Source organism: Panthera onca, chromosome B3 (genome assembly GCF_046562875.1).
Source record: "Panthera onca isolate mPanOnc1 chromosome B3, mPanOnc1 haplotype 2, whole genome shotgun sequence".
Classification (NCBI taxonomy): domain Eukaryota; kingdom Metazoa; phylum Chordata; class Mammalia; order Carnivora; family Felidae; genus Panthera; species Panthera onca.
This window is the reverse complement of record NC_138344.1, coordinates 33,880,089-33,902,222: the sequence shown is the minus strand read 5'-3', so window position 1 is coordinate 33,902,222 and position 22,134 is coordinate 33,880,089. Positions and strand designations below refer to the sequence as shown.

At 36.5% G+C, this 22,134-nt stretch overlaps 1 protein-coding gene across 11 annotated transcripts in view; it reads right to left on the bottom strand.

Annotated features, from left to right (window-relative positions):
- MYO9A (myosin IXA) overlaps positions 1-22,134 on the bottom strand; it is a 282,129-nt gene that overhangs the window by 21,010 nt on the left and 238,985 nt on the right. The window lies entirely within an intron of this gene.

Sequence of the window (22,134 nt, the reverse complement as noted above, 5' to 3'; positions counted from 1 at the left end):
GATATTTCTTCTTTTATTTTCTTATGAATTTTAGTATCAACTTGTTAAAGTCTCCCCAAATATTATTTTGCTATTTTTACTCAGATCACATCTGTAGGTAAAGGGTTACAAAACTTTCCTTGACCTTGGAGGGAAGATGGTGGAGGAATAAAAGGACCCTAGGCTTGCCTCATCTCACAAATAGAACTAGACAGCTATCGAATCATCCAAAATCCCCAGAAATCGATGTAAAGACTGGCAGAACAAACTCCACAGGAAGAGAAGAGACGACACTGAAGGAGGCAGGAAGTGCAGAAACACAGCTTGGAAGAGAAATGGATTGTGGCTGCTGCAAATGGGGAGGAGCTGTGGCTGTGAAGGGTGAGAGAGAGACTAACACACAGGAGAGTGCACCAAGAAAATTATTCCCATAGCAATTGGCTCTCTTTCTAAAGAGAGAGGGTTTGAGTTTTTAAAGTTATTGCAACCAGTGAGGCTTAAAGCCTGGTTTTAAAGGTCAACATTCTTGCCTCTGGGAGAGCTCAGAGGATTTGGGGGCTGCACTTGCAGAAAAGGCAGGACAAACAGCCCATGAAAATATAGCAGGGAGACAGCACTCTGAAAAGCACCAGGACACAGTGGGAGGTTAGTTTCTCATCTCTGAGTATGTCCAAGAGGGCCAGTGATCATGGAGAGACCCCTCCAGGAACAAAGGAATTGGCAGGTGCCATTTCTCTCCCCCATCCCTCAGCATAAGCACAGGGCACCAAGAACCAGTGCAGCACCAACACTTGCTACCTAAGTTGCTTACATCAAGTCTGCCCATCCCACTCTACACTCCAGAAGAACCACCCTACCCAGTCACATTTGCCTCTGTCTCAGTGCAGATGGCCTCTTCCTCCAGAAGACTGGCCCAAATCCCTGGCAATACCTCATCTCCCAGTGAAGGAGTTTTGCAACCCCTTGGTTCCCATGGCAGTGGCTACAGATCTCATTTCACTAGCAGACTAGAGCATACCTAGTTAAACATGCTACACTCACGTCAGGGAACAAACATTGCCTATAACAGGCAAACAGAACCTCTGCATCTGCAGATGACTGGCCAACACACAACAACAGAGTGCATGCAGCACACATTGGAGAAATTCTTGGAGGCACCAGGCCCTGGGGAACAGGGGACACTATACTACAGGGACTAAAGGACTCTTCTTCATAAAGCTATTACCCTCAAGAACAGATACAGCTGACTTTACTGACACAGAGAAATGGGCACAGGAACTTAGACAAAATGTAAAGACAGAGGAATTTGTCTGAATGAAAGAATAGGACAAGGCCATGGCCAGGGATCTGGGCAAAGCAGATGTAAGTAACATGCTTGATGGAGAATTTAAAGCAATGATCATAAGGATACTCACTGGACTTGAGAAAGGAGTGGAGAACATCAGTGAGACCATTAAATGAGAGGTATACTTGATGGAATGACAGCAGACTGGAAGAAGCAGAGGAACACATTAAAGACCTAGAAAATCGAGTAATCAACCTGAACAAAAGGGGCAGAAAAAAGAATTATGCAAATTGATTAACAGACTTAGGAAAATCAGTGACTCCCTCAAATATAAGAACTTTTGGAGTCCCAGAAGAAGAAGAGAGAGAAACGGGGCAAGATTATTTGAAGAAATAACAGCTGAAAACTTTGGTAATAGATCCAGATTCAGGAGGCACAGAGACCCCCAACAAAATCAATAAAAGCATATCTGTACCAAGACAAATTGTAATTAAAGTGGCAAAATATAGTGATAAAGAAAAAACCTTTTTAAAAGCAGCAAGACAAAAGAAGACCATTACATACAAAGGAAATCCCATAAAACTATCAGCAAATTTTTCAGCAGAAAAACTCCAAGCAAGAAAGGAGTGGCATGACATATTCAAAGTGCTAAATGGGAAAACCCTACAGCCAAGAATATTTTATCCAGGAAAACTATCATTCAAAATAGAAGAAGAGATAAAGAGTTTCCCAGACAAACAAAAACTTAAGGAGTTCATGACCACTACTAAACCAGCCCTGCAAGAAATATTAAAGGGTACTCTTGAGTGGAAAGGAAAGACCAAAAAGACAGTATGAAGGCAGGAAACACAAAAACAGTAAAAATGAATATTTCTTTAAAAAAAAATCGGTCAAGGCATTCACAAAATAAAAGGATGTAAAATATCATACCATATACCAAAACATGGGGAGAAGAGGAGTAAATTTGAATGGATTCAAACCTAAATGACCACCATTTTATATGCAGAAGAGGTTATATACAACCTAACGATAATAACAAATCAAGAACTAATAAATACACAAAGAATAAAGAGCAAGAAATCCAAATATATCACTAAAGTAAATAAGCAAACCATGAAAGACAGATAAGAAAGGATCAATCAAAATCTTCAGCAACAACCACAAAACAAGTAATAAAATGGCAATAAGTACATATCTATCCATAATTACTTTGTAAATAGACTAAATGCTCCAATCAAAAGACACAGGGTGACTGAATGGATAAAAAAACAAGGTCCATCTATATGCTGCCTATAAGAAACTAATTTTAGACCTGAGGACACCTGCAGATTGAAAGTGAGGGGATGGAGAAAAATGTATCATGCAAATGGATATCAAAAGCAAGCCAGAGCAGCAATACTTATATTGGACAAACTAGACTTTAAAATGAAGACTGTGAAGGGAAGACAAAGAAGGACATTATATAATAATAAAGGGGACAATCCAACAAGAAGATAAAACTATTGTAAATATTTATGCACCCAATTTAGAAGAACCCAAATACATAAAGCAGCAAGTAAACATAAAGGAACTAATTGATACTAACACAATAATAGTAAGGGACCTTAACACCCTACTTACATCAATGGACAGATCACCTAAAGAAAAAATCAACAAGAGAACAATGGCTTTGAATGACACACTAGAATAAATGGATTTAACAGATATATTCAGAACATTCCATCCTAACACAGAAGAATACATATTCTTTTCAAGTGCACATGGAACATTCTCCAAAAGAGATATTAGCCCACAAAATAGGCCTCAACAAGTATACTTGTGATGAGCACCAGTTGTTGAGTGGAAGCGCTGAATCACTATATATCTAAAACAAATATCACACTGTATGTTAACTGGAATTTAATTAAAAACGTAAAAAAAAAATGCTTAAAAAATTCAAGAAGATTGAAGTCATACCAAGCATCCTTTCTGACCCTATGAAGTCAACCAAAAGAAAAAATTTGGAAAAACCAAATATGTGGAGGTTAAATAACATACTACTAAACGATGAATCAGTCAACCAGGAAATAAAAGAAGAAATTAAAAAGAACATGGAAACAAATGAAAGTGAAAACTCAACAATTCAAAACCTTTGAGATACAGCAAAAGAGAGTCTAAGAGGGAAGTTTATACCAATACAGGTCTACCTCAAAAAGCAAGAAAAATCTCAAATAAATAAACTAAACTTACACCTAAATGAGCTAGAAAAAGAATAAGCAAAACCTAAAACAAACAGAAATAAGAAAATAATAAAGATCAGAACAGAAATAAGTGATACAGAAACTAAAAAAACAGATGGATGAAACCAGGAACTGGTTCTTTGGAAAGATCAACAAAACTGATAAACCTCTAGCCAGAATTACCAAGAAAAAAAGAGAAAGGCAAAAAAAAGGAGAAAGGACTCAAATAAATAAAATCACAAATGAAAGAGAAGAAATAACAACCAACACCACAGATCTCCAAAGGATTATAAGAGAATACAGTAAAACCTAGGTTTCCAAGCATAACTCATTCCAGAAACATGCTTGTAACCCAAAGCACTTGTATATCAAAGTGAATTTCCCCGTAAGAAATAATGGAAACTCATATGATTTGCTCCACAACCCAAAAATATCCGTATAAAAATGATTACAATACTGTAATATAATACAAAATAAGAAAGAAAATACAAAATATAAAGAAAAGTAAACAAATTAACCTGCACTTACCTTTGAAAACCTTTGTGGCTAGTGTGAGGGCGACAAGAGAGAGGAGGGTTATTGTGTAGGACAACTTTCACTATCACTAGCAGAATCATTGCTATCTATTGGCTCAATGGAATCTTTTTCTTTTCCTGCAACTTTAACAAGGAACCTATCCAATGATACTTGCTTTGACCTCCTTTTGAGGATTTCACAGAAATGGGGCATTGCATTGTTATTAAACAGATTCATTGCTCACACTGCTACAGCCTTATTCGGGTGGTGCTTTTCCACAAAATCTTGCACTGTTTCCCACATTTTACAAATCTCCCTAATCTCATGTCACATGAGGGATTCCTCCTCCTTTTTCTCCTCTGCAGACGAGATGCAGATGTGGACTTCTTATAAAATCTTGCAATTTCGGCCACTCGCATACCTCATTCACACTTTTCCATGATTTCCTTAACCTCCACCTTAATCATCTCCTTCTTCTTAACTGCCTTTCATTTCAATCTTCTTCTGCATGGGGGGCCATTGTATATGCTCCCATAGATGCTGACTACAGTACAGTATTAATAAACTCTTGTCATAAACTGTATGTAATGTAACTGGCAATAAGGCAGCAGAGGAAACGGTCTATATCTGCAGGCAGCCTGACCTAGAATGAAGCAAAGCATTCATAAGCTAATCTTGTATGGAAAAGCAAAGGACTGTCTATAAGTGATCTGAAGTGACAAAAAAATACACAAGTGCCAGTTGTGGGCACCTTCCAATGTTCTGAAAAATCACAGATTTCTGCCAAACACCGCAGCTTGAGACCGAGCATCCAAGTATGGGAGACGATTACCCACAATCCCGCAGTGGGCGGGGGAGAGAGAGAGAAGAACCATTGGCTCAGTTGTGCTCATGAGATGTTTGGCATCACGTACTACTCATATTGCAAGACATAGCTCATTTATCAAGTGAAAATTTATTAGAAATGTTTGTTCGTTTTGCAGAACACTTACAGAACAAGTTACTCACAATCCAAGTTTCACTGTATTATAAAAAATTATATGCCAACAAACTGAGCAACCTGGAAGAAATGGGCAAATTCCTAGAAACAGATCACCTACCAAAACCAAAATAGGAAGAAATAGAAAATTTGAACAGACCAATTACCAGCAAAGAAATTGAATCAATAATCAAAAAACTCCCAAAAAACAAAAGTCCAGGACCAGATGGTTTTAAGATGAACTCTACCAAACATTTAAAGAAGAGTTCATACCTTTTCTTCTCAAATTATTTAAAAAAACAGAAAAGGAAAGAAAACTTCCAAATTCATTCTATGAGGCCAGCATTATCCTGATACCAAAATTGGATAAAGACACCACTAAAAAATGAGAACTACAGGCCAATTTCTCTAATGAACATAGGTGCAAAGATTGTCAACAAAATACTAGAAAACCAAATCCAGCAATATATTAAAAAAATCATCCACCACAATCAAGTAGGATTTATTCTTGGGTTGCAAGGGTGGTTCAATATTCACAAATCTATCAGTGTGATGTATCACATCAATAAGAGAAAGGGTAAGAACCCTATGTTCATTCCAATAGATGGAGAAAAAGCATTTGACAAAGTACAACATCCATTCATAAGAAGAACCCTCAACAAAGTAGATTTAGAGGGTACCTCAAACATAATAAAGGCCATGTATAAAAAACCCACAGCTAACATCATACTCAATGGGGAAAAACTGAAAGCCTTTCCCCTAAGATCAGGAACAAGACAAGGATGTCCATTCTAGCCACTTTTATTCAACACAGTACTGAAGTCCCAGCCATAGCAATCAGACAACAAAAAGATATAAATAGCATCCAAATCGGTAAGGAAGAAAGAAAACATTCAGTATTTGCAGATGGCATGATACTATATATAGAAAACCCTAAGACTCCACCAAAAAACTGCTAGAACTGATAAATAAATGCATTGAAGTTGTAGCATACAAAATCAACGTACAGAAATCTGTTGCATTTCTGTATACCAATAATGAAGCAGAAAGAGAAATTAAGAAAACATTCCTATTTACAGTTACACCAAAATAGTAAGATACCTAAGAATAAACCTAACCAATGACGTGAAAGACCTTGGACTCTGAAAATTGTAGAACACTGATGAAAATGGAAAACAACACAAAGAAATGTAAAGACATTCCATGTTCATGGATTACAAGAACAAATATTATTAAAATATCTATTATTAACCAAAGCAATCTACACATTTAATGCAATCCCTATCAAAATACCAACAGCATTATTCACAGAACTAGAAAAATCCTAAAACGTGTATGGAACCACAAACAACCTCAAACAGCCAAAGCAATCTTGAAAAAGAAAAGTAAAGCTGAAGGCATCACAATTCTGGACTTCAAGTTGTATCACAAAGCTGACTGGCACAAAAATAGATACATAAATCAGTAGAACACAACAGAAAATCCAGAAATAAACCACAATTATAAGGTCAATTAATCTTAAATAAAGCAGGAAATAATGGCTGGTGAGAAAAAGAAAGTCTCTTCAACAAATGGTATTGGGAAAACTAGATAGCAATTTGCAAAAGAATGAAATTGGACCACTTTCTTACACCATACACAAAAATAAATTCAAAATGGACTAAAGACCTAAATGTGAGACCTAAAATCATAAAAATCCTAGAGAAGAACACCGGCAGTAACCTCTTTGACATCACTGTAGCAACTTCTTTCTAGATATATCTCCTGAGGCAAGGGAAACAAAAGCAAAAATAAACTATTGGGACTTCATAAAAATAAGCTTCTGCACAATGAAACAATCAATGAAACTAAAAGGGGACCTATGGGATGAGAGAAGATATTCATAAATGACATATCTGATAAAGGGTTAGTATACAAAATATATAAAGAATTTGTACAACTCAACACCCAAAAACCAAATAATCCAATTAAAAAATAGGGAGAAGACATGAACAGACATTTCTCCAAAGAAGATGTAAAGATAGTCGATACATGAAAAGATGCTCATCATTACTTATCATCAGGGAAATGAAAATCAAAACTACAATAAGATATAACCTCACATCTGTCTGTATGGCTAAAATTAAAAACATAAGAAACAACAGGTGTTGGTGACGATGTGTAGAAAAAGGATCCCTCGTACAGTGTTGGTGAGACTGCAATCTGGTGCAGCCACTGTGGAAAACAGTATGAAAGTTCCTCAAAAAGTTAAAAATTAGAACTACCCTATAATCCACCAATCGCACTATGGAGTATTTACCCAAAGAATTAAAAAACACTAATTCAAAGGGATATATACACCTCTACGTTTGTAGCAGCAGTATTTACAATAACTAAGATACCAAAGCAGCCCAACTGTCCATTAATTGATGAATGGATAGAGAAGATGTATTATATAAATACAATGGATTATTACTTAGCCATAAAAAAGAATGAAATCTTGCCATTTGCAACAACTTGGAGCTAGAAGAGTATAATGCTAAGTGAAATAAGTCAGCGACAAATACTATACAGTATTTGGAATTTAAATATATGGAATTTAAGAAACAAAATAAACTAACAAAGGAAAAAAGAGAAACCAAGAAGCAGACTCTTTAACTATTGAGAACAAACTGATGGTTACAAGTGGGGATGTGGGTAGAGGATGGTGAAATAGGTGATGGGGATTAAAGAGTACATTTGTCATGATGACCACTGGGTGATTAAAATAAAAACCTAAAGCAACAACAACAACAACAACAACAACAACAACAACCTCTTCCCTTATTTGTGAAAATCTGATCTTTGGTCAATGTTCTAGCTGAGGGATCCCTGGAATCCTGGTAAAGACAGCATGAAAATGAGGTTATTAAGTGACATTGCCTCTGGAAAAAAATTACCCTGATTGGTAAGTTGCATTTAGAGAAGAAGAAATAATAAATTATAAATATCTGGTTGGAAGCCACACATTTGGACTTCCCTGAGTGTAGAGTCTATTGTAATCAGACATATTCCTTGCAGGGACCCTGGAAACTATGTCTATAGAATTTTACAAAAGATATTGATGCCTGTGGAGGAATGAAACTTCTAAGGCAGAATGGGTCTCAGTCACTAGATTCAGATCTTCTCTTTTCAGAGCTGTGACTTGGGAGGCTAAAGATAACTAAATCGTTGATAGTTGTACGGCAGCATGGACTGCTACAAGGACTCTGGCAGAAGAAGAAGACCTTAAATTGTCTGGTGGCATACTGTGCTTCCTGTCCCACATCCTTCTAAGTGATTCTAATGCCAAGTGTAGCCCATGGTAGCCCTACCAGTCTGAAAGCTGCATCTGATAAGATATCCCTTCTCTGTGCTGTTGGGTATTAGAACAACAATAGAATGGGAATAGACTAGGAAGAACTGACACCTTTATAAAATTTAGTCTTCTTTTCCAAATGCAACTGTTAAAGACTTCTTTTGTAATTCTTGGGGTTTTAAGGCTTTCTTTGTGCGACCTTCCCTATTTCTTCTTCCCACATTTCTTCATTAAGTGTACTCCTTGGTATTTTACGTTGCTGTTGTGTATGTTAATGTGTGTATGTGTGTGTGCGTGTGTGTACAAATATGCTAATACAAATGGGGATTTTTCTTTCGTTATATCATCTAACTGGCTGTATACATCAAAGTTATTAACTATTAATTGCACCCTACCACCTTATTAAATTCTCTTAAAACCTATAAATTTTTAGTTTTCTTGAGTTTTGCATATATACAGTCAGAAGACAAATGATAATTTTTTATTTAAAAAAATTTGTTTAATGTTTATTTATTTTTAAGACAGACACAGAGTGCGAGCAGGGGCGGGACAGAGAGAGAGGCAGACACAGAATCCGAAGCAGGCTCCAGGCTCTAAGCTGTCAGCACAGAACCAGATGCGGGGCTCGAACCCACAAACTGTGAGATCATGACCTGAGCCGAAGTTGGACACCCAATTGACTGAGCCACCCAGGTGCCCCGACAAATGATGATAATCTTAACTCTTCTTTTAAATTTTATACCTGTGATCCCTTTTATTATCTAATTGCATTAGCTAGTACCTCTCTAATCAGTGTCAAATAACAGTGGGGATAATGGACATCCTTGCCTTTTCCTGATTTTAATTAAAATGCTTTCAGTGTTTCTCCATTAAATAATATGCAGGCTTTGAGGTTGAGACAGATATATTTTACCATGCTAAGGAATTAGAGATATATCCTTATTTTAATAAGAATTTAAAAAATACCTACATACTTATATCAAATGCCTTTTTTTTTATCTATGTATTTTGAGAGAGAGAGTGCATACAAGTGGGGGAAGGGCAGAGAGGGAGAGAGAGAGAATCCCAGGCAGGCTCTGCACTGTCAACAGAGCCTGGTGGGGCTCAAACTCATGAACCATGGGGTCATGACCTGAGCTGAAGTCAGTTAACCGACTGCGCCACCCAGGTACCCCTCAAATGCTTTTTATTTATTTAAAAATTTTTTTTATTTATTCATTTTTGAGAGAGACAGAGACAGCATGAGTGGGGGAGAGGCAGAGAGAGGAAGAGTGAGAGAGAATCCCAAGCAGTCTCCACACTGTCAGCACTGAGCCCTACGCAGGGCTCGAACTCACAAAACCATGAGATCATGACCTGAGGCGAAACCAAGAGTTGGAAGTTTAACTGCTTAACCAACTGAGCCACCCAGGTGCCCCTCAAATGCCTTTTAAATATCTATGAGGATCAATTAACATGGTGAGTTATGTTAATAGCTATCCTAATATAGAATCATCCCTTTATTCCTAGGTTAAGTCTCACTTGGTCAAGGTTTATGTTTATGAGCTACTGAATTACTCTTGCTAGTATTTTAACTTGCAATTAACTTGTAACAGATGACACAGTTCTACATTTATATATCAAGTATTTTACTGATACATACATACATACATACATATAAACATACATACTATATATCAATGTATCAAGTGCTGTTCTTATGGCTTTCTGAATAGGAACTCATTTAACTCTGGGAGTTTGGTACTATTAACCCCAATTTATAAAGAAAACTGAGGCATGGGGATTAAATGACTTGCCCATCACATAACAGCTAGTACACTGGTGCTGGGATTTATACACAAAAGTAGTCCAGAGCCCATCCTGTACTCCGCTGCCTTTAATTCTTTTGTGTGCAATTTTTGTTTTTCTTTGGGGGGGAGGCAGTGGGAGTGAATACCAATGTTATACTCTTTTTGCAAAAAAAGGCCTTTTCCCTTTTTGCTCTGGAACAGCTTAAATTGTATTGTAACTATGTCTTTAAAAGGGTTAGTAAAATTCCTCTGTGAACTGTTTTTGTCTGGTGTTTTTATATGAGGAAACTCTCAGACAACTTTATCTTTTCTTTGGTAACTGGTCCATTGATAGTCTCTTTTAGAGGCACTTTGGCATAGGACAGCTTCTTAGAAAACCTTGTATTTCAAAGTATTTCAGAGTTGAATAAAATTGCATTAGCTATCCTCCAAGATGGTTCCTGATCATTCATATCTCTCAGTGTTCATTTCCTTATGTAGTCCCTTCCACACTGAATAGAGTTGATGTGTGTGATTATCGTAGAAATAGCACAGTGTAACTTTTGAGGCTAGAGTACAAAAGACATTGTAGGCTTCTGCCTAGGCTGTCTCTTAGATCATTTGCTCTGGAAAAAGTCAAATCATTCAAGTAGCCCTATGGAGTGATCCATATGGCAAAGAACTAAGTAAGAGTTTTTGCCAACAACAAACACCAATAAGCTAACAATATGAGTAAGACATACAGAAAGTAAATCCTACAGCCCCAGTCAAGCCTTCAGATAAATGAAGCCCTGGCATTCTGACACAAGCTCATGAGAGATCTTACCAGAACCACCTAGATAACCTGCTCCTGAATTCTTTTTTTAAATTTTTTCAAATGTTTCTTTATTTTTGAGAGAGAGACACAGTGTAAGTGGGGGAGGAGCAGAGAGAGAGGGAGACACAGAATAGGAAGCAGGCTCTTGGCTCTGAGCTGTCAGCACAGAGCCCGATGTGGGGCTTGAACTCACGGACCTTGAGATCATGACCTGAGCCAAAGTCGGGCGCTTACGGACTGAGCCACCCAGGTGCCCCCTGAATTCTTAACCCACAAAACTATATGTATGAGATCATAAATGTTTGTTATTGCTTTAAGCCATTAAGCTTTTTGGTAATTTGTTACATAGTAATAGATGACTAAAACAATAGTAGTCTTAATTATGTCTCTTAATTTTCAGTTATCCATGATAATCTTTATTTCTTACTTGTAAATTTGTGCCTACTCCCATTTTAATTATATTAGCTAATGATTTGTTTTTCAGAGAATCAAGTTTGTTTCACCATTTTTGTTGTTTCTAATTTATTTCCTGCTTTTACCTTCATTATTTTCTTCTTTCTGCTTTCCTTAAGTTAATTTTGTTATTTACTTTTTCTTTTTATAAGTTTTTTAAGGCAACACAATTTCATTTGAACATTACTTTAGGTACATGTCCCAGAGACTCAGATAGTGTTTTTATTGTTATTTTTAAATTACTCAATAATTTCTCTGTGCCTTTGAGATTTTTCTTGTGGCCTGGTTTTTTCTCACAGACTTATTATTTTAATTAATTTCTAACAAGAAATATTTTATACCATGTATGCTTTGTACCTTCCCTTACTATCTGGCTCACAGGCCTTCCCAGTATGCCCAGGCAGAATTAAATATTTCTTCCTCAGTACTCTCACCACATAATACACAGTACTATCTGATCCCTCCCTCTCTTCTTTTAGAATGTTTTTTTTTTTTTTTTTAATGTAGGCTTCACGCCCAGCACAGAACCAAATGCAAGGCTTGAACTCACGATCCTGAGATCATGACCTGAGCTGAGATCAAGAGTCAGATGCTTAACTGAGCCACCCAGGAGCCCCTTAAAACATTCTAATACCCGCGAATTCAGTCATCTAATCACATATATTTGCCATATTTTATCTGAGAAAGTCTATATGATTCTACTATCTACTTTTTCTAAGAATGATATTCTGAAATAAAAATCCTTAATTATTTCATTTGGATCAGAATTCTGTGAGTCCATAAAAGGTTTCTTTACTCTGTGAGACCAGTCTGTAAAAGGCTCCTTACCATAACAAAAATATTGAGAACCAAATGCCTTAATGTGGAGGATCTAAATAAAGATACTAACATTTCCATTTTCTCCCAAGGCTTGAAGAGATAACAATATGACTAGAAGGTATAGCAAAGTGTTAAAATGAATAAGGCCTATGAAAGAGTTTTGATATCTTCTGAAAATGCTTTAAGGTTCATGATGGCAGAAATATGCAGGAAGGAATGGCAAGGCACAATCGATGAGGCACAAAGAAATTCAATGCTGAGTCAAAGTAAGCCCAAATAGTTAAAGACAGATGAAGACAGAGATACTTGTGGTGGTTATAAAGGACTAGATTGCACTGCCCTTACAAAACCTGAAGACTATGTGAGGAAAGACATGTACTACCCTCACCATGGAGTCATTATACTTTATGAAGATCCAAGGAAAGTATATACCCAAGGGTTGAACATATAAGAAGAAAATATGCATCATCTAGACAGGACTGTATATAACTAGCTAAAACAAAAATTTCAGAATTCTTAGGAAGAAATTTTACCCCAAAATAGCACTTTGGGCCAAGACGAAATATCAATAGTGAGTGATTTTAACAAAAATAGGAAGCAAGGAAGTGAATTATCAGACCTCTTCCTGAGGAGTCTGCTTTCCTGATAAGGACAGGTCCTATATTCAAGGCTTTCTGGAATATTGGTTACTTTGAATGGTATTATAATTAGGTTACAGGCCTGATCAAAAATCCCAATGCTTGTAATTATGGCTCATCAGATCATAAGAATTAGTAAGTACTTTAAACACAGCCAGTATATGACTGTATTTGTATCTTGCACATGAAAAGGAATTACCCACGTCAAATATTTCTGTACAATGCAGTGTGTCAGCAGTATTGTATGTAGAGCAGTGGTTTCCCAAAGGCTAGGTAGTAGTCTGTGGATCCCTGGCAGGGGTTATGTGATATCTCTAAACCCATTTAAAAGGGTCTGCAGTATCAAAATCAAGATACTAAGTTGCTATTTGCCCTTCTCACTTGTTAACATTTGCACTAATTGCACAAAAGCAATTGTAGGTAAAACTGCTAACATTTTTGCATGAGTCCAAGGCAGCAGTACCAAACTATATTAGTAATCATGGTATTTTTTGCTACTATGGCAGCTTTTTTAAAAAGTCAATTTCATTTCATTAATCAAGTAGTATGAATTGATTTTATTAATTCCTAACCCTTAAGTTCACTATTTTTTTTTTTATTTTTTGTGTGATAAAATGGGAAGTACATATAAAGGACCTTGCTACATACTGACCAGTTATCTTCAGAAAAATATGAGTGCAATTGTTTCAAATGCAAGCTGAATTACAACTGCTTTATTCATAAAACAGTGCTTATAAAAATCAACAAAGTAGGATTATTCAGACTTAGATATGTGGCAGACATTTACTTTAAAAATGTATGAGGAGAGCTCATCATTTCAAGTGAAATACATGACCATATTTGTTGTCTATAATAAAATTTCAAGCTTTCAAACAAATATTGGAATTTTAGAAAACTTGTAACTGCTCTGTGAGTTTGATAGCTACCCAGTACTTAAAAGATTGTCTGAAGAGACTGGTGGTAATACTAACAAATGTGATTTTTGATACTGTATTGGGAAACATTTGAGCACTGAGTAATGTATATAATTGCTGAATTACAATGTTGTACTCCTGAAACTATACAACACTATAGGTCAACAATACTTCAACAAAAAAAATTTTTGGAAGATCTGCCTAACTTAGTGATCCAATATTTCCCAAATGACCCACCTATGACATTATAAAGCCATTGAAAGTACAAAAAACCAATGGATTTTAATGTCACAGAATATACTTTTTCTCCCAAATTTTTACTTAAATTTTAGTTAACATATACTGTAATATTGGTTTCAGGAGAATTTAGTGATTAATCGCTTATATAGAACACCTAGTGCTCATAACAACAAGTGCCTTCCTTAACACCCACCACCCATTTAGTCCATCCCCACCCCTCTCCCTCCATCAACCTCAGTTTGTTCTCTATCATTAAGAGTCTCTTACAGTTTGCTTCCCTCTTTTTCCCCCTTCCCATATAATCATCTGTTTTGTTTCCTAATTCCACATATGAGTGAAATCACATGGTATTTGTCTTTCTGATGGACTTATTTCACTTATTAAATAAGCATAATGCATGCTAGCTCCATCCATATCGTCACTGCAGATGGTAAGCTTTCATTCTTTTTCATCACCAAGTAATATTTCATTATATATATATGTACATATACATATGTACACATATATGTATATATATGTACACACACACACACACACACACATATATATATATATCACAACATCTTTATCCATTCCATCAGTTGATGGGACACTCGGGTTCATTCCATAGTTCAGCTATTGTTGATAATGCTGCTATAAACATAGGGGTGTATGTACCCCTTTGAATCCCTATTTTTGTATCCTTTGAGTAAATACCTAGCAGTGCAATTGCTGGAATGTAGCGTAGTTCCATTTTTAACTTTTTGAGGAACCTCCATACTGTTTTCCATAGTGGCTGCACCAGTTTGCATTCCCACCAATAGTTCAAGAGATTTTACCTTTCTCTACATCTTTGCCAACATGTGTTTTTTCCTCTGTTGCTAATTTTAGCCATTCGTGATGTTGAGCATCTTTTCATGTATTTATTAGCCATCTGGGTGTCTTCTTTGGAAGACTATGGAATGTCTATTCCTGTCTTCTGCCCATTTTTCAACTAGATTATTTGTTTTCTGGGTGTTAAGTTTGATAAGCTCTTTACAGATTTTGGATACTAACCCTTTATCAGATGTCATTTGCAAATATCTTATTCCAGAATATGAAATGTTAGTTGATGTAGCTTCATATTCTATATTGCAACTAACTTGTAAGAAACTAAAAACTCTTGCTTTTGGGTGAAGGACCACAGTATCCAAAATCATCTGAGGGATAAGATCAAAAGTATATTGACTATACCAGATGTGAAATCTTCCCTCATTCCAGATACCACAGCCAGTGGTAAGTCATTTTAATAAGAATTAAGATTGCATCTCTTAATGGCATTTTTAAAAGAGCTATAAGCTGATTCCCTTTAGTAAAAGCAGAACTAATGCTCCTTTTTCCATAAGGCCAACGTCTATGAAGGAGAAGGAAACTCAGCTTTGGATCATGAGCAGATGCTGAGCAGGCACATTAGGTGGAAAAAAGGACTAAGTTGTTTGAGGGGATGTATGAAGGAAAAACTCTGCTTTCTTTGTAAAGAAACATGTTCCTGAGCTTTCCTCCTGGCCTTGTCAGAAGTATCAAAGATCATGACAGACTAAATTACTGGCTCCAATTCTCCAACCTTCCGAATAGAATTATATCTGCACCCTCCTCATGGCCTCAGGATAGGTGAAGTATATTCTCCCCTTCTTGATTTGGGGTTTGGTCATATGATTTGCTTTGACCAGCTGGACATTTATTAGCAGACATTATGGGAGCAAAAACATGCACAGTTGAGCTTACCAATTCACGTGATGAAGACATCATGAAAAAAAAAAATATCCCAAAGAGTCCAATAGTACAAGAAGAATCAGAGATGTGTGGAGCAGAGCTGGACCTAACCTGCAGTCTACCCTAAATCAGCTAAACCTCAGCTGCCCCACAGATGTGTAAGTGATAAATACATGCTTGCATTAAGCCAATGAGTTGTGGGGTGCTTTTATATAGGATTATTTTGAAAACAGCCAATAACTTAGGCTACTCCATGTATACCTAATAGTCACATTCTGGAAGCTACCCTTGAGTACAGTCATTGCCTTTCCCTAAAAAGGTTTGAAAGTCTTTGGTAATGGGTAAAAGTTTGGTAGTATTATTCCCTGGCTTAAAAACCTTTGACAGACTCTCAAGACCTAAAAAGAATTGAATCCAAACTCCTGATTCTGTAATTTAAGAGCCCAAAATGTTACTAACTCATTATATCTTATTACTCTCCCCTTCCTTCATTCTTAACAAGAAATCTTCCATTCTGGCCACTGATGTTCATTCAACTTTCACAAGCAGTACTAGTCACCAGCTTTCTATGTTGCTACAGCTTTTTGCACAGACGAGATTTAGTAAACTGAACTGCAATTATGTATTTGTTTGCTAGATTGTTATTTTATCTAAGGCAGAGATACTGTCATTTCTATACCTCCAGCACAGTGCCTGAAACATGGCAGAACTGTTCTATTTTTGTTGAAAACATACGAATAAATGAAATAGAATGAATGAGTGGGATTAGGAGGATAGGTATCATCTGCAGAAGAAAATGGGAAGGGAAAAAGATGTGTCTAAGATGCAGCCTACAAAGAGAAGTATCCTTAAGGAAACGAATTGAAAGTAGTCTCATTTTTATTTAGTAAAATTGTAAAAGTTTACTAAATAGATTAAGAATACTGAATTGAGATTACGTTTTACCTCTACGAAAGTCTTCCTAATGAAAGAAATATAAAACTATGATACCTAGTATTATCATAACTTCATCAAATATACATAAGGAAAAATTTCGAAGGAAATACAAATATTCTAAAGGATTCTCTTTTTTTTTAATGTTTATTTATTTTTGAGACAGAGAGAGAGACAGACACACAAAGCATGAGCGGGGGAGGGGCAGAGAGAGAGGGAGAAACAGAATCAAAAGCAGGCTCCAGGCTCTGAGCTGTTCAGTGCAAATGGGTTTGCAAACCCACAAACCGTGAGATCAAGACTTGAGCCAAAGTTGGACACTTAACCAAGTGAGCCACCCAGGCACTCTGAAATACAAATATTCTAAAATATTAATAGATATCTATGATTTGCTTCCTGCTTTTACACGCTACCCTGTTTAAAATTTTCCACAATGAACATGAAAAAAGTATGTGAATCTCTTTTATATAAAAATATGTGATCTTAAATATATCAAATGGCTAATTTTAAAAGATATTACATACTATAAAAGAATTCCAGGGGTGCCTCTGTGGCTCACTTGCCATCCGACTCTTGATTTCTGCTAAGATCAGATCCCAGGGTTGTAGGATCAAGGTTGGGCTCTGTGGTGAGCTTGAAGCCTGCTTAAGATTCTCTCTATCCCCCTCTGCCCTGCTTCCCCCACTGGCATACATTCTCTTTCTCTTAAAAAAAAAAAAAAAACAACCTTTCAGTGATTTGAAAGTGGTAAACACAAAATAGTTTATCTTTCAGCTCCAAGTTCTGTGAGAAAAAAGAAAATAGTTTCTTTAAAACCACTAAGTACATTACTACGCACACACAAAACTAGAATGAAGCTTCAAATCTCATTTAAAAAAAAAGGAGCGGGCGCCTGAGTGGCTCAGTCGGTTAAGCGTCTGACTTCAGCTCAGGTCATGATCTCACGGTTCATGAGTTTGAGCCCCACATCGGGCTCTGGTCTGACAGCTCAGAGCCTGGAGTCCGCTTCAGATTCTGTGTCTCTCTCTGTCTGCCCCTCTGCTGCTTGCACTCTGTCTCTCGCATTGTCTCAAAAATAAATAAACATTTTTAAAAAATTAAAAAAAAAAAAAAGGAGATAAAAGAGTGAACTGAGACTATTTAACAGTCGAGTTTTAGAATATAAATGGTAGGTAATCCCCTTCTAGCAGTAAAAATTACACAGGGAGCCAAAAGCATTCATTTTTGTCTAGCATTCTGTACTTTTTATTCTTTAACCACAACCCCCCAGGATCACTCTGTTTTGTAAACTTTTCACCTCTCTTTTCTCACATATAACCCCATCATTCCAAACCACAATAATCCTTAATGTTTTCTCACTTCCTATCTTCTGCCTTTTATTCTTCAAACCTAATTGTTAGGCTTCCTGAATTAAGTTCCCTTCCCAGATATTACTGTAGTTCTTCCATTTCCATGCAATTCTATGTATAATAATTCCCTACATAATTTTCATTTGTCCCCATTTGAGAGAAGATTCCAAAGCTTTGAAAGAGGTGCTTTTCTCACAAATACACAAAGAACACAAATGCTGTTCTCCTTCTGCCTACTCTCCCAAGAAGGTCCTGTGTATCCTCCTTGTCACTGGCCTTGCATATTTACTGCATGCAGATCTAAGCCTACTCTTTCTATTTCCCACAACCCCTTTCCAGAGATCTAAGTAATACCTCATGCATACCATGACGATCTCTGGAAAGGGCTTAGGGAGAAATAGAAAGAATAGGGTCCTTCTGGGTGTGGTGTTATCAAAGACAACACTACAAGTTCTCACCACAAGAAAAAAATTTATAACTGTGTGGTGATGTAACCTAAATTTGTTGTGGTAAATTCTGTAATATATACATATAGCAAATCATCATATAAAAGTCTGCAATATATACTTTTAGCAAATTGTTATATTATATACCTAAAACTAACATGACATTACATGTCAATTATATCTTTAAAAAAAAAAGACAACAATATAAAAATACCTGCTGGTCAGTACCAGAAACAATAAGAATGCTTCTATATTCTGAGAAAATCTTCACTCTCTGAATCCGATTCTTATTATTTCAAGTCACCTGAATGTGAACAGCAGACTTAGATACTATACATTATTAACATAAGGAAATGACAAAACCCTTCGCTGGAAGGAAAGCAAGTCCACACTTGGAATATTTCTTTCCTTTGGAACCATTCAGAGCTGCCAATTTTCAATTGATTTCTGGCTTTCCAATTATTAATACTTAACTTTTGGAAGGACATTTCTAGCTTCTTTTGGTGTAGTCAACTGCAAAACTTAACGCTGCAGATCTACCTATACGGGTTAATACAGAATCAAAGGTATGTTAACTTCTAAAAGAGACATGCAGGTAAGTTCTTTAATAAGCCTACAACAGGCAAAATTCACAAGGTCTGCCACTATGAGTACAGCAGTAAAATCTCTGAAAAGACTTAGAGCAATTTATAAATTTCAAACTAAGTAAATAAAGTAGCAACTGATACTATTTTAAAAATTAGAATGTTCATTTTTTTAAAATGCCCTTCTTAGAATGCTTGTTCAGCTAGATACGTTATGAAGAAAAGAATTCCATGGTCAAAGTTTTGGAAGTGTTATCCATTATATCCCCAACTTTGTTTGGTTATGGAAACTTTTGTGTGTAACATCTTTCAAGATGATGATTTGTGAAAGTTTTACAGATTAGTAAAATTTATTTCAAATTGTATTCTTCATATTGTATTAACATAAATAGTGCTAAATCAATATTTATGTTTGGAATTATGCCATAAATAAATAAATAAACCACTTCTTATAGCAAAGGAATAGTTGGATGAGACTAGAAGCATATCATATTCTGAAATCCTAGTCTGGGAGTGTCCTAGCCAAAGATTATGCTCCATAAACCTAATGACCTTCTTTCTGCATGGTAGCAGAAAGATTTTCCACATCATTTCAAAATGAAATGATCAGCATTCAACCTATTTCAGTGATTTATGAGTCAAGAGCTTTCTGATACATGACTGCTAGTCTTGCCTATCTCTAATCTATTCTTCTTTAGAATGCTACCAGTTATCTTCTAAAAGACACACTGATGGTGACACTCCCTCATTTAAAAACCTTTCCATAGCTCCCAAATGCTTCAAAGCAGGAAATTCAAAATTCATTTTTTTTAACTTTATTTATTTATTTTGAGAGAGGGAGAGAGTGTGGGAGGGGCAGAGAGAGGGAGTGAGAATCCTGAGCAGGCTCTGCACTGTCAGCGCAGAGCCCTATGTAGGGTTTGAACTCATGAACCATGAGGTCATGACCTGAACCAAAATCAAGAGTCAGATGCTTAACCAACTGAGCTGCCCAGGAGCCCCAAGAAATTAAAAAAAAAATTGTTTTTTAATGTTTACTTATTTTTGAGAGAGAGAGACAGAGCACGAGCAGGGGAGTGACAAAGAGAGAGGCAGACAGAATCCAAAGCAGGCTCCAGGCTCTGAGCTGTTGGCACAGAGCCTGATGCGGGCCTCAAACCCACAAACCGTGAGATCATGACCTGAGCCGAGGTTGGACACTTAGCCAACTGAGCCACCCAGGCACCCCAGAAATTAAAAATTCTTAATGTTGCACATCTGGTTCCAATCTACTTTCCAAATTATTCTGCCACTTCTACACCACCTACCCCAGCTCTAGCTATACCAGGTAGTTATTATTCACAGATTGTTGTTTCATGCTTCTTTTCTTCTTGAATTCTCTTTTCCCCTCCTTCTTTTCTCCATTTGTTAAATTATTATTCATCTTTCAACACCCAACTCAAGACGACCGTTCACATTGGCAATAATACAACATACGTTTCATAAATATATTTCACTCTTCATTTCAGAAAAGTCACTACTATATTTAATTATGGAATAGTAATTTTTTTCATCTATGAATAATGAACACTATTGAGTTTGATTAGTCTATTTGTAATGGTTATCCTAAAAACTCACTGCTATCTCCCCTAGATTTAATTCTTAGATTCAATTCCATGGATACTTACTAAATACCAAATATTCCCTAGACACAGTCATACTCTTAAGAACTGGGCCTATATACAGCCTTTACTACAGCTAAATGCAAATGCAATAGTACATTGCATTTTTCTTCCTGTTCCAAAATTGTGGCTAAGGCCCAAAGCTGAGGATAATGAAGTACTCCATCTACTAGCTTAAGAAGCCAACCATAGTTGGTACCAGACTCTTCTCTAAGGGTTTAACTGAGAGATACCAATTTATTGAGACACCTCCTACCATCAATATCCTAACACCTTCCCTCAATGTGAATCTAAAAAGGCTGAAAAGAAAAGAGGATTACTAGACTTTAAGGGGAACACAGAGTTTATGAAAATAGGACATTCCTTTCCTCTTTGGAGAAAAAAGAAGTTGTCATATTTAAATCCAGAGGCAAAGAATCATGGTCATCTAAAAGAAAGTCAGACTGGTATTTCATTCCCTATTTGGTTATTTGTATAGGCAAAAGACTTACTGATTTACCCCTCTGTTATATACATAAGGGAAAAGAGAAATAAGGAGAGCGTATGGTGGGGGAAGTGAGAGATAGTAAGACAGGAAAGACAATGGCCTGGTTCCTGGAACCTGGTTCCAAGAGGTATGAAAAATGTAACCTTTCCCCTAATGTGCCTGTAGGCCCTAGAACTGGTACTAGGAGGTAGATTTGACTGTAAAGTCCTGAGGCAAAAAAAGACATACAGAGTCCCATGGTGTGAATGCCATTAGTAGGTTTAGTCCAAAGATGTAACCAAATCTTCCAAGGGATTGCCAATGCCTGTAAACATGGGATAGGACTGATCTGTTAGCAGGATAAATGGAAGTTCCCACTCACCTACATTTAGGCTATTGACAATGAGCTAGAACAGCAGTGCTGAACAACCAAGAAAGAGGACTGCCACCTCAACAGTGGGATATCATGTAGGATTTTGCCCCCGGTATCACTCCTCCCAGTTTCAACACTAGAGGAAGAAAAATCACAAGAAAAAGGGAAGGCGGACATGTGTAATAAAAGGAACCTACTTACCCACCCCAAAAGTTTTCAGCCCCAGATTAAAGTCTAGTTTTCCTGAGAGAAAATGAAAAGAGTAACTGAATCAAGTCTGTGACTCAAGTTATAATATGGAGAAAACTGATTCTTAAATACTGCCATGAAGACAAGAGTGTTTAAAAATTGCAGAATAGTGACAAGACACTGTGAAGGCAGTTGACATCCAATCAGAAAGGGGAGTCAGACATGGTAGAGTTGGCAGGCAGTTACTAGGTAAAAAGCAAAACTGATCGGTGTTTATATCCCAGCAAATTGAGATCCTCAATGAACTAGTTAACCACAGATGGATAGCCTCTGAAGTTAGTTTCCACATATACTGGTGTTCTTAGCTTTCCATCTCTCCTTTCTTTTTTTTTGTATAATAAATGAAATCCTGGTATGAGCTCTATTATACTATGATATTTATACTATGAAGTCTAGAA